Below are 14982 nucleotides of genomic sequence, written 5' to 3' on the forward strand. Positions count from 1 at the left end.
TATAATAATATTTTCTAAAAATTTTCAGCAGTCTTTTATGGAATACAAATGTAGTCATAAGAGCAGCTAATGTTTATGAAGTGCCTGATTTGTGTTAGCTATGCTGGTCTGAATACTTTGCTCAGTCCCCATAGGACCCCATAGAGGTAGGTACTGTTCCACCTACTTCCAAGGCTCGGGAAGGTGATGTCACTGTGGTGGTCAGTGGTGAGATTGGGATTTGAGCCGAGGGCTCTGACTTCACAAGCACGAGTCTTCTTCATGGGGGTAGGATGACTGGAAGCTGCTTGGATGATGTGAGGTGGGCTCTGAACTCAGTGTTTGCCCTTCCCATCAAGTGGTTTCGGTGGCAGCCCCAAGTGGCCACCATGGAGTGCTGAACTCAGCCATTCTGGTGGGAGGGTGATATAGACACAGCCCACTGACCTTCCAAGGACTGTTGCCTACAGCAGAGCAGTGACTTCATCAGCAGCCCCTTGGGAGATGGTGGCAAGGAGTTGGGGGCACGTGCACATAGGTATTTAGGGCTGATGGGTAACTGAATACAGACCAACATTTGAAAAAGAGAGTTTTTACTTAACAAATTATTTGAACAAAGACCTTGTTTGTTCTTTCCTTTATTCAGCACGTATTTATGGAATGCCTGTGATGTGCCAGGTACTCTTCTGGAATGCCTTAAGCGTATATCCTTGTGAGGGTCATGAAACATAAATCTTATAAGTAACAGTGTATCAGGTGGTAATGCTGCTGTGGAGTAAACGAAGAATGGGAAGGGCCTTAGGAGTGCTGGATGCAGTTTTGAATGGTCAGTCAGTGCGAGCCCTGAGAAGGGGGCGTCTGAGCAGAGCCATGAAGGAGGTGCAGGAGTGAGTCCTTTGAGTGTTGGAGAGTGAAGGGCTCCAGGCCAAGGGGAGCTGGAGCAGAGGCTCTGGGCGATGTGTCTGGCCAGTGTGGCTGAAGCCAAATGGAGTTGAGGAGCAGAGGCAAGAGATGAGGTCAGTGGGCAGTAGGGACACACACATAAGGGCCTAGAGGTTCATCCTGAGGCTACTCTTGCTCTAAAAGGAATGGGGGCTGAGTGTGGGGGTGGGGAACCAGGGAGTCTTTTTTCAGACTATAGCTGTTACATAGAGGACATCCAAATTCCTTCTGGCTTGGGACCAATGTTGTAAATTGTGCAAATCTGAATCTAATTTTCACAGAAACCCCAAGGGAAAGGCCCCTGAACTCAAGCATATAAACAACGTCCTATATGGGCTGGGCCTCTTTCTCCTTAGACTTTGGTGTTGTCCAAATTCTTTCACCTGAGTTGGGACTGGATGTAGCTCTGGAGGTGAATCAGCATGCCAGGGTGGACTAGGCTGGCTAAGTTACCCACCCTGTCTGTGGTGTACAGCATGGTGGGTTCCACATCAGAAGAGAGGCAGAGACAAACAATGTGTTTGAACCATCAAGACTGTGGTTCCGGAGGGTTGCAATGGGGACTCTGGGAATTCCCTGAGGCTTGGTTAAGTGAAGGCAGCCAGCTTTTTATAGGGCACCTGTGGCCTTTTCTGCAGGTTTGGAGGGGGCTATTAGGAGCACTTAGCTGGCTGGAACAGAAACGGCTCTGCTTCCCTTGGTAATCTTGGTTGATCCCTGCAGTGTCTTCCGGTGGGATTTCTGGGAGTGGGATGAGCCAGTAAAGAGCTCATCTGCAGTGGGTGATGCCCAAGGGAACTAAGTGGTGGCTTTGGAAGAACTTGAGTTTCCATTTGCACGTCTCTGAGAACTTTACACACTTTCTTTGAGGTGAAGGGCATCTGAACATAGTGAAGCTGCAGACAGACTTCTGGCCTGTGCTTAGACAAAGCAAGGCTCCCGCAGCTGGCTGGTGGCAGAGCCCCTTCTGCGCCAAGCTCAGGACTGGGCCTTAGACTACATTTAGAGCAGGAAATTAAGAGATAATGATAATGAGAATTTATTGAAAAATTTATTTACTTTGAAGTCTTTTAGTCTTTGTAGTACTGAATTGGTTTTTTGCTTTTCAGTTTTTTTCCTGCATTGTATTATGATAACAGCTTCTCTATAGGATTGGGAATTTTTTGGAACATTTGAAAAAAACAACTTAAAAAATCACCAAAATGAGTACAGACAGGAGAGCTGTGCCGATGAGCTTGCTGACCCTTCCTGCTGTGTCCTTCTTGGTGACCCTGCTGCCCATAGCCTGCAGTTCACAGGGCCGCTCTGCGATCACTTTCTCACATACACCCCTGACTCCTTCCTGTGTTTGAGTGTCTGCTGGGCACAAAAACTGCGTGGTATTTTGGGGAGACCATGTAGACCTGCAGACTGGCCGAGGGCCTTGGCACAGCATCCATACCTGCCCTGACCCTGGCCACACCTCTCCAGTGGATTTGCTTTTTTTATGAGACCATGGTTGTACATCTGATCTTCCTTTCTCAGATTTCAGTCTCAACTGGTACTGTGCCTCTTTCTTATCCGGAATGCTGCCAACCCACCTCTCTGCCCAGTGCTCCCTGTGTCCTAGGGCAGGCCCCCTCTCCTTTACTTAGGGACTTGCTGCTACCTAAGTTGTGCCACCTCTCTCCTGGGCTTCAGGTTCTTCTCACTGACAGATCACCTCTTTTAGCATCCAAAATGACTTGATTGCTCTCATCTTAAAATAAAAAGTTTCCTTCCTTGCTTTTCAGCCAAAATAGGAGATTAATTTCGCAGTGACCTCTGTTTCTTTTAAAAACTCACTAAAAGGGCACAAGTTACCAAGAGATTAAGAGAGAAGGTGACAGAATTTGGGAATTTGGAAGGCAGATGGACAAGCAAAGGAACCTAGCAGATCTGAAAAATAGAAAGCTAAGAGGCATGTGTGTGTGTGTGTGTGTGTTTGGGACAGGGGGGCGGGGGGGGCCTGGGAGTTGAATGTACTGCATTGCAACAGTTGTTCCCCCCCATCCCCAAGTCTCAGGAATGACATTACCATATAACTCTGAAAATGGGGCCAGCAATAAAAATAGGGCTGAAATAGAAAATTGGTGTAAAGCCTGTTTAAGAAGCAGTCAGACTCTCAGCCCCACCTAGCCTGACGATCCCTTCCCTACCCTGGCTGAAGACTGCAGTTTCTTCCCCTGGGGGGTGTGCCAAAGTCTTTAGGCATAGTAGAGGGGACTGTTCTAAGCAGAAAGTGGAGCCAACCTCTGCTCTGTTGGCCCAAGAACATTGGAAACCTGAGATGGACTATTGGATGTGAGTGAGTGGAGCAGGCAGGGTGAGGACTGGGAGTAGGAAGATGGTGGCTGCAGGAGATCACAGGCTGTTCCCTGCTGTGTTTGAGTAATCCCTGGCTGAGAGTTTGAAGATAAATTGGCATGAGTACCAGGACACTCAGCAAGCCCTTATTAACTCTAGGACGCCCCTACATAGTACAAGAAGGGGGATGCAGCAGCAGGAGGAATAAGCTTCCAGAGCTCCCACGTGCATGTCTTGACAGTGTCCTGAGAGTGGGTACTGAAGGCTGATGGTCAGACCTGAGCAGGTAGAGGTGCGTGGGTGACTCTAAGGGTTAATTCTCATGTTCATAGTAGGAGGTTAGTGGATGACACAGACTGTAAAGCCAAGACAAGTGAACTGTACCTGGGAATTAGAAATGTGAAGAGAAATACCAAAAGAAGAGAAAAGAACCAAGAGAGATGCCTGTCGGAAGGGACACTGTTTTCACCATAAGCTTTATGGAATTCTTTTACTTTAATTATGTACATTTATAATTTTGTTAAAAATAAAATTGAAAGGTTATATAGCAAATAACTATTTTACAAAATAATAGTTATGAAAGCAGGGTCTCTCTGTACCCTCCTCTCTGTGCTCCTGCCAGGGCCAAGCTGGACTGTGTGGCCATCTGGTCCTTCCCAGCAGGGCTCTGTCTGTACCACTGGGTTGGTTCACATGGCCTCTGCCTCCTGAATTTGATGAAAAAGTCTTTCTTCCAGGGCTTGAGCTCTGCAGCTTTAGACCCATAGAGCAACCTCTTCCCCTAATGCCACACTCTCCTGGTCCCATATTTGTTTGTGCCCCCGTACCCCCATGCTTGTGTGAGCTCTTTCCTGATGCTCAGTGAGGACCCTGCTGGTGGTTGGTGCTTGGGGGCCTACTGGGCCCATGGCACAGCTGCAGATGTTTTGGTCTGTTTCACCAAAGACTTCACATTAGGGATTAAGGTGCATACATATCTGTGCCCTGCTTTTAACCAGAATGGAATACTGTAAAATGTTTCATGTCACCCAGTTCGAAAAATCTCATTTTTTAAAGGTTGCATAGTTTCCATTCTATGTATGGTAGGCACTTATTAAATAATTTCCTTTTTGTTTAATAAATTTGGGTTTTTCTCAGCTCTGTTACTAACAACAGTTAGTGGAGAGGCAAGCATCCTTGTGCGTAAATTGGCTTCCCTTCTTTGTGAGGTAGTGTACAGTATTTATCCATGTAGAATTCCTGGGTTAAAGGACATAGATAATTTAAGAGGTATAATGTGTAACTGCCAAATTGACCTCAAGGTGGCTAAATGAGAGCAACACACAGTAACTGTTACTGTGTGTCCAAGAACACAGGTGTACAACAGATCCAGCTATTCCACTATAGTTATTTAGTCTTTATTTGTTTTTTTAAAAATCTTTATTATTAAAAGTATTACAGATGTCCCCCATTCTTCCCGCCATTGCCCTCCTCTACCCAGTTCCAGTCCTGCCCCAGGCCTTTACCACCCTATTGTCTGTGTCCATAGGTAATGTATATATATATGCATATAAGATCTTTGATTAATCTCTTCCCACCCTCCTCCCCCTTCCCTCTGAAATTTATTAATCTGTTCCATGTTTCCAGTTTATTTTGTTCATTAGAATTCTTGTTCATTTATTTTGACTTTTAGATTCAATTGTTGATAGATATGTATATATTGCCATTTTATTGTTCATATTTTTTAATCTTTCTTTTTCTTCTTCTTCCTCTTTTTAAAGAATACCCTTGAACATTTCATGTAATACTGGTTTGGTGGTGATGAACTCCTTTGGCTTTTTCTTGTCCGTGAAGCTCTGTATCTGACCTTCAATTCTAAATGATAGCCTTTCTGGGTAGAGTGGTCTTGGTTGTAGGTCAATTCTATTTATTACTTTGAATATTCTTTGCCATTTCCTTCTGGCCTGCCAAGTTTCTGTTAAGAAATCAGCTGACAGTCATATGGGTGCTCCCTTGTAGGTAACTAACTGTTTTTCTCTTGCTGCTTTTAAGATTCTCTCTTTGTCTTTAATCCTTGGCATTTTAATTTTTATGTATCTTGGTGTGGGCCTTTTTGGGTTCTTCTTGTTTGGGACTCTGCAATTTCTGGAATTGTAAGTCTATTTCTTTCACCAGGTAGGATAAATTTTCTGTCATTTATTTCTTCAAATAGGTTTTCAATATCTTGCTTTCTCTCTTATCCTTCTGGCACCCCCATAATGCGAATGTTGGTATGCTTGAATTTTTCCCAGAGGCTCCTTACACTATCTTCATATTTTTGGATTCTTTTTTCTTTTTGCTCTTCTGATTGGGTGTTTTTTGCTTCCTCATATTCCAAATCATTGATTTGATTCTCAGAATCCTCTACTCTACTGTTCCCTGTAAAATATTCTTTATTTCAGTTAGTGTGTGTTTAATTTCTGACTGGTCCTTTTTCATATCTTTGAAATTCTTACTAAGATCCTTGAAGCTCTCATTAAGATCCTTGAGTAACCTTATAATCATTATTTTGAACTCTATGTCCAATGCTTGCTTTCATTTCTTTCATTTGTGACCTGTTTCTTTGTCACCACATTTTGGCTTCTTCCCTGTGTTGTTTATATATATTAGTTAGAGTTACTATGTCTCCTGGAATTGGTGGAGTGGCCTTGTGTCTTAGGTGACCTGTGGGGCCCAGTGGCTTAGCCTCCCCAGTCACCTGAGCTAGGAACTCTAGGTGCTGTGTAGGCTGTGTGCACAGTCTTGTTATAGTTGAGCATTGATTGCTGCTTGCGCCACTGGGAGGAATTGACCTCCAGGCCAATTGGCTATGAGGACCAGCTGCAACTACAGTGGAAGAGCTGCTGTTCAGGAGCTACCCCCTATGGAGCAGGACTTGTTTTAGTGGGGCTTTGGTACTCACTGAGTCTGCCCCTTGAGTGTGTTGTTTGTGGATGTGTAGAGTTGTAATCTGCCATAGTCTGAAGGTGTCCACCACATGCACTGGCTCTGGGGCCTCTCAGGAGGTGCAAAGTCAGCCACTGTCTGGGGCTACCTGGCAGGAGCTACAGAGAGATCTGCAGATGGCTTCTATTTGTATTGGGTTTGTAAGTGCCCAGCGAGGCCCAGCTGTGAAGCAAGGCAGGGTGGTGTTAGTGCCAGGTCTTGGGTCTTTTAATGATAAGTGTGGGGCACACTGATGCCAGCTGCTGCTTGTTTGAGCAGAGTCTGTAGCATGATCCAGGACAGGCCATTCCTATGAAAAGCTACTGCAAACAGCTTGGACGGGGCTGCAAATTGGATGGGGCAGAGTTTCAGAGAATCACCAGGGCTGAGCAAACAGTGTGGGCCATGCTGTTGGAAAGTCAGATATGGCTGCCAGTCAGCTCTGAGAAGGGGGAGGTCCTAGCACAGGAACAATGACCCCTGCGAGCACTCCTGTATGGGAGAAAGCCACCCCCGAGTTCCTGCCCTAATGCCAGACAGTCCAGTTCCTCTCCATATATCCCTGGTTCCCCCAATGCCACCACCTGGCACTGGAGCTCAGAAGAAGCAGGACTGTGTAAGTCCATGTGCTGGCCCTTTAAGAGGAGCTGTCTGGGTCTCCAGCAGTCTCATGTCACTCAGCCACAATCCCTGATAGTTTTTATAGCTCAAAGTTATAGAGATTTCTCTTTCCAACTCTGGAACCCTAGGCTGAGGGTCTGGTGGGGGCTGAGCAAACTGGTCAGGGATTTAACCTGTTTTCTAACCAATGTATCTGGCTCTCAGTTTTCTTTCAAGACACTTTAAACACCATCTCATTGTGTGTTTGTTTTTTTACATATATATTTTTATTGATTTCAGAGAGGAAGGCGGGTGGAGGGGAGAGAGATAAAAACATCTATGATGAAAGAGAATTATTGATCAGCTGCCTTCTGCACACCCCCTGTCGGGGATCATGCCCACAATCCGGGCATATACCCTGACGGGGAATCAGACCGTGACCTCCTGGTTCATAGGTCGATACTCAAACACTGAACCACACTGGCCAGGCCCATTGGTTTTTACTAGGTGTATCAGTTAGTAATGCGGATTTTGTAATCAAGGAAAACACAATAATTTCAAGAGAAATATCGAAAGTGCTATATTCAAAGTAATGTCCATTGCTAGCTACACATTTCCCCCATCTTTCAGGTAATTTGTGGATACCGTCCCAATAGAACTTTTCTTATTTTGGGGCAGACCATTCAGAGACCCAATTTCCCACTTCTTCATATGTTTTGAAGTATTGCTCAAAAAGTGTGTGTGCCATTGATTGGAACAAATGGTAATCTGAAGGAGCAAGGTCTGGTAAATACAGCGGGTGGGTTAATACTTCCCAGGCAAGATCTTTTAACGTGTCTTTAACTGGTTTTGGAGTGTGTGATGGTGCGTCATCATGAAGCAAAATTACTTTGCTGTGTCTTCTGGCACATTCTGGTCGTTTCATGATCAAAGCGTGGTTCAAATTGATTATTTGTTGTCAGTAGTGATCAGTATTAATGGTTTCACCTGGCTTTAGAAGCTCATAATACACCACACTTTCCTGATCCCACCAAACGGAGAGCATTGTCTTCTTTCTGAAGCGATTGGCCTTGCAGTTGATGTTGATGGTTGACCTGGATCAACCCATGATTTTGTGCACTTGGGATTCTCAAAATAAATCCACTTTTCATCACCAGTCACAATTGGATGCAAAAAAGACTTTCTTTCATGCCATTGAAACAACATTTTACTGATGCCTTTTTGGTTTTCCATTTGTCTTTTGTTCAGTTGATGTGGCACCCATTTTCCTTCCTTTAAAATCTTTCCCATTGCTTGTAAACGATCGGAAGTTGTTTGCTGAGCAACGTTTAATCTTTCTGCAAGTTGTTTTTGAGTTTGACACGCATCTTCATCCAATAATGCTTGTAATTTTTCGTCTTCAAACTTTTTCGGTTGACCTGGACGTTGTCTTTCACACTGAAATCATCACTTTTAAAGCATTTAAACCAGCGTTCACAAGTATCTTGAGATGGAGCATGTTCACCATAAGCTTCCCGAAGTATTCAGCAGCACTTTTCTTCAAAATAAAGTAATGAATTAAAACTTCCTGCAAATGCTCTTTTTTTGGCACACAAAATTCGACATTTTTAACTGTAAAAATATCTATGATGTTAACACCTTCACAAATTTGACATATGAAGTTTAGAAGCTTGATGTCATACAACAAAATAGCATACATATCAAATCGCATATATATCAACATATGTGTAACTCCATCTAGTGAAAAAAATCCGCATTATTAACCGGTACACCTAGTATATGACCTGTTCTCATCAAATGTTTGTCATTTCCAGTCTTTGTTCTAAAATGTTCTAGGTGATTTTCCCATGTTGAGGAAGACTATACTTTTTTTGTTTACAATTTTAAAGCTTGACATTCAGAGAACGTGGCCTGTCTAGCTCAGTGAAGATGGGCACATTGAGCCTTTGGGGATGTGGTTGTCAAGTAGGAGTGGTGACCCGAACTTGGCCAGGGCTGATGATTGCTGGCTGGGGTCCTGCAGAGGCGGACACAGTGAGTCACTGGGGTGAGGAGGGAGCACACAGAAAGTGTGGTACACCCAAGAGCGATACGTAGAGAATGTTGCTGGAGAGATGGGAAGAGCACGTGCAGTGAGAAGAGAGTCTGGAGTTTGGGAGCTGATTCACTTCTGTGTGGGATCCAAGAGAGATTTGTCTCAGGGTCTTTTGGATCCCCGCTATGAGCTGAGATGAGAGTGCGGGCTGAGAAACCTGGGAGATATATGTGCCGAGATCATAGCTGAACCCATGGGGGCTACACTAGGGAGAGATCATTGGCTGAAACAGAGCTCCCCAAACACAGCACCTTTAATAAGGAAAAGTTTGTTTCTTGGACATAACAGTCCTGGGGACTCCAGGAGGCCTCTGGCCCAGAGGCCATGACCACCCAAGACTCTGGGTGGCCTGCTCTTCTGTGTGTGGTTCTACCACACTTAGTTGGCATGACCTCTGATACAACTGAATGTACATGCATCTCCTGTGTTCTCGTACTGTGGAAGCAGAAAGGGTGCATGGAGGGTAAACAGCAGCACTTCAAGGATGTGAAGTGCAAATTATGCCAACTTGAATCATGGTAAAAAGTGGACAATGCAAAACAAATGCAAAACTGACCACCCATGATATAATTAATTCAGGACCACTGCAAACCAACAGTATCATACAGGACCACAACAAACAAATGGTATCATCAGGATCACTGCAAACCAACAGGATTATACAGGACAACTGTATATAGTGGTATAACCTAGGACCACTGCAAACCAAAGTTGTTATACAAGCCAACTATATACCAGTGGTGTTATACAGGACCACTGCAAACCAATGGTGTTATACAGGACAATGCACACCAATGGAGTTATATAGGACAACTGCATACCAATGGTGTTATTCAGGACAGCTGTATACTAGTGATATACAGGACCACTGCAAACCAGTGGAGTTATATAGGAAAGCTGCATGCTGAAGGTGTTGTACCAGACCACTGCATACCAATGCTGTTATACAGGACCATGTACACCAACGATTTAATACAGGACCATTGCTTACCAACGGTGTCACACAGGACCACTGTATACCAATGGTGTGATACAGGACCACTGCAAACCAACAGTATCATACAGGAGACTACTGCACATCAAAGGTGTCATACAGGACCATGCACACCAAGAGTTCATACAGTACCACTGCTTACCAATGGTATCATACAGGACCACTGAATACCAACAGGACAACTGTATATCACTGATGTGGCAGAGTGGTCCCTGGGTCTGTTGTCATGGAGGTGGGAGAATGTATTTGGGAGAATAGCTAGCTGTCTGCCACAAGGACTGATGAGGTATGTGTAGCTTCATGTCATTGTATTTCAGAGTGAGGGAAGGGACTAGCAGGAGGAGTTGTTGTTTGACAGGTAGGTATATAGCCCACATGCTGTTAGGCCAGGATGTTGGCTTGATGTAGGAGTCTATAATCTTGGGGACAGTGTTGCTGGCCTCCTCTTGGATATCTGGCAGGAGTTCCAACATCCATGGTCACTACCCACCTGCTTAATCCCCACACCAAGATACTATCTCATTGTCGAATTATTGGGCTCGGAATCAGGACGATGAGTGAAGGCATGGAAGTGCTAGTTCAGTGATGGCGAACCTTTTGAGCTTGGTGTGTCAGCATTTTGAAAAACCCTAACTTAACTCTGGTGCCGTGTCACATATAGACATTTTTTGATATTTGCAACCATAGTAAAACAAAGACTTATATTTTTGATATTTATTTTATATATTTAAATGCCATTTAACAAAGAAAAATCAACCAAAAAAATGAGTTCGTGTGTCACCTCTGACACGTGTGTCATAGGTTCGCCATCACTGTCTAGTTCCAGGAGTGAGGGGACATTTTTACATTCTCTCCAGGAGTGATGGTGAAGTGCATATGACTGCAGAGGCCTCTAGCCTAGCTGACATCAGACCCCTCTGCGGTTTCACAGTCTCACTTTTTATTTTATACCCTATTTACAATGGGCATGGGCACTCCTCATGGGGCTGAGAGGGAATGGAGAGCCATGGCCAGGGTCTTTACCTTCTCCCTCTTCTTAGCTTTCCTTTCTTTTGAGGTTGGGTGGCATTTATCTGAGGCACTTGTCTTTTTTTGTCTTTTTCCTTTCACAGGGTTGTGGGAGCATGCTGTTCTCCCAGAGGTTTAGGTCGTATTGCAGCCTGGCATGAAGGAGCTGGTTACTTTTCACGAGATGACTCATTCATTCCGCCCTATGCGGCTGTACTGCCAGGCTGTCTGGCAGCTCCGCGTGCAGAGACAGTGATGGATCTGAGAACTGTTGTCATAGGTCTGTGGTGGCCATGAATGGTGTACGGGGGTGGAGGACGAGTCCCCTCTAGTAGACATTCAGACAAGCAGGAGACAGCCTGTCTGTGCACGGCCTGTTCAACTCACATACGGACTCTAACACAAGTGAGTCAGGTGTTTCCAAGTGTGGATGGCTGGGAATAGCCTGATAGGTTCTACCTGGGGAATGTCATTCCCAGTCAAAAGGGCCAAGGATGCTCTATTTTTATGTTTAAGCAAACTCATTCTGCTTACTTTAGGCTTCTGTGTTTTTTTTTTTCTTCAGAATTCCAGTGGCACTTACCGATTACACCATTCGATTTAGTGCGCATTCCCCTGCTACTATGGATCTTGTTACTTTTATCAGAGAGGCCACATTATCTTTGGATATGAAGGGTAGCAGTGACACTGCAGTTACACTGAAGCAGAAGGAGGCTTTCAGCATGGGCCTTGACCTTTTCCAAGTACTCTGGCTACTTTGCTCTTTCAGGGCACAAGACTAACCCACAGCTTTGTTCCCCCTGTAATTGAGAAAATGTCCTGGATTTTACCCACCATCTCCTGCCTGCTTCACACGCTGGTTATTAGGCTGCCTCTCAGCTCCACTGAATGCATGGGCACTGTCTTTGCAGGGCCTGGGTCTCAGGCCAGAGCCAGCAGGACTGGTGGCAGCTGGAGTGTAGCTGTTACAGGTAGCACAACAGTGAGCTGTTCTCATTTTACCCTTGTATGAATTTGGCAGAGCATGAGCAGAAATCATGGGAAAAACTTTTTGGTTGGAGTTCACCTGGGCTGGTGGAGCCAGCCCGGAGATCCAAAGAAGGCTTTCTGCTTCCAGCTCTGGCCTCATCACCCTGTAACCTTGGCTAGGTCGATGTTCTCATCTGCACTGCTTCCCCATCTGTGAGACTGGATCACCTTACCTGTCTTGCCTAGTCCCAGAGGGGGAACAATAACCTAGCCAAGAGGATGGCAGGTTCTTCAGGCATTTAAGCTTTTGCCAGAGGATGAGGGGTTGGTATCTTCCAGAAATAGGTATGTGACCATGTGAAAAAATGGTTTCCATAGTCATTGGTGTGTTCCAAGCCCCAGTTCCTCACTCAATCCCCATAATTCTCCAAGGTCTTTGATTATCCTGCTTCATCAATAAGGATACTGAAGTTAGCACCAGAGCAGAGACAAGCCCAGAGCTCCCATTCCAGAATTTTCCTTAACCCCCTTCATTTCATTAGTATTAAATTGTAAGAAGTTCAGACTTTAAGTTCTTGTGGCCAAATTACCTTCCAGGATATTGGAGCATTTTCCATTTTCATGAGCAGTTTGGGAGAGTACCTGTTTAAGTGTGCCCAGGGTAACAACATCCATTGTCACAAAGTTTTTTTTTTTCTTTTTTTTAGGTTGAAGTAGAAAAGTACAGTAAGATGAGGACTAAAGGTGTCATTGGCTTTGGTGTGACTGAAAAGGAAGCTGAGTTTAGTAGTATGGATGGGACGATGTGGACTGACCAGGCTGGCATTGATGGTGGAGGTGGTGTTCATGTGTCTGATTCTGAAATTACAGGTCTAGGAGAGAGCTGTTTGTCTGGTTTTTAATAGGAGCTCTTTGAATTAAGTTTGAAACCTGAAGAGGAGTTAGCAAAGAGACAAAGGTTGAAGATTAAGAGACAGTGTGGGAAGCTTCTTGGAAGTCACTCCCCAAGGAGTCAGTACAGATTTGGATGGGGAAACAACAGAGCTATTGTTTTTTTCCTTTCTTTTTTTTCCTCAACAATTACTTTATTTTATTTATTTTATTTTTCCATCACCATTTATTCCCCCTACTCTCTTCCACCACCACAGAAACCACACTGTTGCCCACGTCCATGAGTTTTTTCTCTCTTTTTTCTTTTTTGCTCAATCTCTCAACCCCCTCCAACAACCTCTCCCCAAGAGCTGTCTACCTGCTCTCTATTTATGAGCCTATTTTTATTTTGCTTGTTAGTTCACTTTGTTCAATTAATTCCACTTATGAGTGAAATCATATGGTATTGTCTTTCTCTGACTGGCTTATTTCACTCAGCATAATATTCTCCATGTCCATTCATGCTGTCCTACTGCAAAAGGTAAAACGTTTTTCTTTTTTACAGCCAAGTAGTATTCCATTGTGTAAATGTACCATAGCTGTTTTATCCACTCATCAACTGATGGACACTTGGGCTGCTTCCAAATCTTGGCTATTATAAATAACACTCCAGTGAACATAGGGGTGCATATATTCTTTTGAGATAGTGTTTTGTATTTCTTCAAATAAATTATCAGAATTGGAATTTCTGGGTCATAAGGCAGTTCCATTTTTAAAATTTTGAGGTAACTCCATACTGCTTTCCATAGTGACTTCACCAATCTGTATTACCACCAATAGTGCACAAAGGTTCCCTTTTCTCCACATCCTTGCCAACAATTGCTATTTGTTGATTTATTAATGATAACCATTCTGACAGGTGTGAGGTGATATTTAATTGTGGTTTTAATTTGTATTTCTAGTAGAGCTGCTGTTTGCTAAGAATAGGATCTCTTGTTTGTGATCGCTAAATTGACAGTGTTCTCTGCACAGCATTCCAGTGTTCTTGATGGGCTCAGCCATATCTTCCACAGCAATGGTTCCTTTCCAGGACTGAAGCCAGTCTAGACTCAGGTGTTACACTTAGCTGCCTTGGGCCTTTAGCCTCCTTCAACCTGTAACATATTCATAGCCTTTCTATCACTCTTATGACATTGAGATTGTGAAGAAGATGGTCCTTCTCTTTTCTTGGTTCCTCATGATTCCAGTTGTGTGTTCTTGGCTGGACTCTCCATGTGTGAGATGGGCCTTCTCAGAGCTTCACATCTGGACACAAAATGCCTGGCTGCCCTTTTGAGTACATTAAGCTGTTCACTTGGTCAAGGACTTGCCCAGTCTCTCCCCAGGATACTGACTACTTTCCTTCTTGCACTAATAAGAAATCAGTGGGAAGGCTTTTAAGAACATGCAGCTATCCTGATCTTCAGGAAAACTGGGAATCCACTATTTTTGGCTAGACCAGTCTTTACTGTGATGGTTGCAAAGTGATATTTGTGTAACTCGAACACTCTCTATGCATACCTGTTAGTGCTTGACCATCTGCTGTGAGCAGAAGCCCTCCCCTCTTCCCTTTCTGTTTATCTGTGTATTATCATTTTAGTTTCATAGCTTCCTGTTTTAAAATTCATCACTGTTCTACTTTATAATTCTCCACTGTCCTCAATGACTTTGGAGCACAAATTGTCCCAGATCAGCAAGAGCCCTCCAGGCTGATTCCTGGTCCTGGGTATGTTCCTGTGATTTCATTCCTCCTCCTTCCCTTCTTGTAGTAGCCCTGTCAGTCTGTTTAGGGTGCTGTGACAAAGTATCACAAACGGGTGGCTTATCCACAACAGACATTTATTTCTCATAATTTTGGAGGCTGAGTCCAAGATCAGGGTGCTAGCATGGTTGGGTTCTGGTGAAGCTATCTTCAATTGCAACTAGACACTTTCTCACTGCACTCACGTGGTAGAAAGAGCCAAAGAGCTTTCTGGGGTCCCCTTTATAAGGGCACTAGTTCCATCATGGGACCCCACCCTCATGACCTAATTACCTCCCAAAGGCCCTGCATCCTGATACCATCAAATTGGGGGTTAGGATTCAACATATAAATTTGGGGACATGCACATTTAGACCGTAACACCCTACATTCTTTCCTCCCTTCTGCCTTCCTTCCCTTTCTTCCGTTTCTTCCCTCTCCCTATTTATTTTTTAATTTTTATTTTTAACATGTCCT

At 44.2% G+C, this 14982-nt stretch overlaps 1 protein-coding gene across 14 annotated transcripts in view; it reads left to right on the forward strand.

The window, feature by feature from the left end:
- PCBP3 (poly(rC) binding protein 3) overlaps nucleotides 1-14982 on the forward strand; it is a 214799-nt gene that overhangs the window by 56599 nt on the left and 143218 nt on the right. The gene's annotated exons all lie outside the window — the stretch shown is intronic.

Source organism: Myotis daubentonii, chromosome 3 (assembly GCF_963259705.1).
Source record: "Myotis daubentonii chromosome 3, mMyoDau2.1, whole genome shotgun sequence".
NCBI lineage: Eukaryota > Metazoa > Chordata > Mammalia > Chiroptera > Vespertilionidae > Myotis > Myotis daubentonii.